We start from the raw sequence: 3,356 nt of genomic DNA, 5'->3' as shown, positions 1-3,356 counted from the left end.
TCTCGGTCGCTTTCTCAGCTGCCTAAAGGATGCTGAACATGTGTTGGGGGGTGGGGGTGGGGGGGCACACTTCGTAGGTGTCAATGTGTGTGCATGGACCACTTTTGTGGGTGGGGGGGCATCAAATTTTTTTGGTTGTTTTCTGCATGTTCTTCCCCCTCCCCCCCGTCTCCTCAGTCAATTTTATTTCTTTGCTGACCTACAAGCGGGAACGCTGGCGAAGAAATCCTAACAACACTCAGTCTATGTCTTCAAGATAGAGTAATTTGGGGATTATATGGAGTTTGTTTCATTTCTTATTTCAATTACATGGTTTTGAAATAACATGCACGTCCCCTTTTGCATTGGTTTGCATTCTTGCACTCCTGGTTTGTTAGCTTCGTTGTTTAGTGATTAAAAATCAAATCTTACTTTTTTCATGGACAAAAATGCCAAATTGAGCCATGCACAAAACATTTGATGTCATTCTTAATTATTGCACAAAATTGAAACAAAGCTGACAAAATGCTTTTTTACATGTAAACTGCATTGCATGTTCTTTTCCAATTGATTAACAGTGTGTTATATTAACATTTTTGCTGTTTAAAATAAATTACATTTTCAAGTATATAAAATGCACCGGTGGTTTGAAGCAAATTGAATAAAAGTTTCAAACTGAACTGTCCCTGAATCATTTCGTACCTGACCAGTCAAAACAACTGAATAAAATTGTTCTTTTTCTGAGATGCTGACATCTAGATGTTCTTTATTTTTTCATTTGAAAACAGGAGTGGGAAAGTGTACCAGAGGTCGGCATCCTTGAATATTCAAAGAGCCAGTTTGACCCAGTTTCCACGGATAAGACAACACTGGAAGCCGCAAACACATTGTTGAACCCATGAAGATGATTAAAAAAAAAATAATAATAAATATATATATATATATATATATATATATATATATATATATATATATATATATATATATATATATATATATATATATATATATATATGAAACTTCAATTTTCTTTATATTTTTTTTAACTGTCTACTAACTGCAACATCCTCTCTTTAACAGACGGAACATGCCTGCATATTAAGTCCCGACATTATATTTATAGAAAATGGATGGATGTATATTACGAACAGAATACTGCGGCGTTAAATAGTAGTTCAAACTGGAAATCAATACTTCGATAGCATTCTGTCTCCCGTTGTTTAATTGATCGATTATTTTAGTGAACATTGCGCACTGCAGTGGAGAATCTCACGTTACGTTATATCAAATCGGAATTTTGAGATTTCAAGTTTTGTTTTGTTTTATTTTATTTTGTTTGTCTTTTATATGGAAAGTAATTTTCATCACATGAAGAAAAAAACCTGTACAGAAGCGACCGTATCTTGAGGTTTCACTGTATTTGATATTTAATCACAATAGATGTCACTCCCTTCAGTTGATCAACAAGGCACCACCAGGTTTTCACATAAAACTGACATTTGTGCTTTTAATCTGGAAGGCCTCGCTACACTTCCGTTTCCTGTTTTTACCTTTCCGAAACTCATTGGCTGTAATGCATCGTGTTTCGTGTCTCGTCGCACCAAACACGTCCTTTCGATATCGCAACGATCACTCAATCACGCAAACAGCATTGACTGCAATTCAAATGCATCGTTTGTTACGCCGTCCACGTAGTTGATCTGAACCAAGCATTGTTTATTTTCCCAAACCACGGAGAGCTGCAACATAAGGACGAAAGAGCCACATGCAACGCCGGACCCGCAGGTTCCCGATCCATGGGCTAGGGGACTCTATTTATCGAGACAACATGGACGTAGCCATACTTGTCAGAAGGGGGGTAGAGATGTGAAAGCACATTATCCACAGCTGCTATATCCTTCCACTGTCTCCCATTCAATACATCTTCCTGGTCATATAGTCTGACAAAATTGGAATGTTTTACAATATTCCGGATTCAATCTGAATGCCCTTTGGTCAATGTTTACAATGGAATATTGTAAGACTGATTCAAACTGGTCAGAATGTGACTAAGAAAATGCCGTTTGTTGAATGGGAGACAGTAGTAAGAAAGAGCAGCTGTCAACCATGACAAGTATGGCTGCACACATTTTTTTTTCCATTCCTTCGGAGCATCACAGGTACACTTTAAAGAGACAGTTAATTACAGTTGAAAGGGTACATACCCCAGCGCTCTTTTTTTTTGGCCAATGTTATCTGGAGTCTAGACATGCCAAACATTGCAGCACATGTGATGACAGGAGCAGAGGGGAAGAAAAGATCGAGTGGAAGAGCAATTATGAGGAAAGATTGGACAAACATGTGGGGGGTGGGGTGTTAGGATGTTGGGGGGGGCGGGGGCTGGCTTTGCAGCGCTACAACAGAGCAGTGCGTATTTATAGAAGGCTTGGCGGAGGCCGACGTGAGGAAATAAGCTCCTCTATTTTCTCTCCGCCGCCGTCACACATGTGCTTGCATCTCGGATGATACACTGCCAGGCGAAATTAGATCAAAGCAAGCGCATCACACACACGAGCGCAGCAAAATGCACTTAAGTGTCTCTTTTAGGATGGCTAATAATGACTCCCAAGCGCGCTTAGTCACAGTGGTCTTCTTGAGCCAAATCCCGAGTGGGCTAAATGAATATTGAGCGGCTTGCCGCCTAACATGAAGATTGGAAAGATGCCTTCATATGAATGCGTGTGCGTGTGTTGCAGAATACCTCTGGGCTTGTGCTTTGACCTAGATTAAGTGGTGATGCTCGGCAGGCTGACAGGCACTGTGTGCGCTTATGTGCGGGGTGCACATGCCAAAATTCGATGCAAGACTCATGAAAAGAAGCCGAGATGCTGCCGCGCTTGTGTGACCGTGGCTTCAGCTGAATGGCGGGCAAAGACTTACCGAGTGGGAGGCGGGCGCTGAAGATGAAGAGGGCCTCGGGGGGTAGGGTGGGAGCCATTTACGTAACGTGAAAAGCTACGGTGGAATGAAATTATTCATTAGTGGAGGAATCAATGCAAAGCAAAAGCGGACTTGAGGCTAAATCTTATGAGTTGACTCATTATACCTGAACTCCCAACCCCAGCCCCTTGTCCTATAACATATGACAATATAGTTTTCTTTCCAAACTAAGAACAAATGAATTGGAAGATGAAGCATATTGTTGCTCGATTGTGTTATGACTCTTTCGCAAAACGTTGTAGGCCTTTCTTTGGTTAAGTTTTACATGGATGAGCATTGTAATTAGCGATGATCGTGAAATAAAACAGGTGATCTATCTTCTGGAGTTGCTGAATAAAAAAAGCTTTGAGAAAGCATTAGAAAAGTAGCTCCTAAGATCTTCATTTTTATTTTTTTAA

Source organism: Hippichthys cyanospilos, chromosome 5, assembly GCF_059441005.1.
Source record: "Hippichthys cyanospilos isolate Australia breed blue-spotted pipefish chromosome 5, RoL_Hcya_1.0, whole genome shotgun sequence".
Classification (NCBI taxonomy): domain Eukaryota; kingdom Metazoa; phylum Chordata; class Actinopteri; order Syngnathiformes; family Syngnathidae; genus Hippichthys; species Hippichthys cyanospilos.
The sequence above is the reverse complement of the archived record's forward strand: the minus strand, read 5'-3'. Positions refer to the sequence as shown.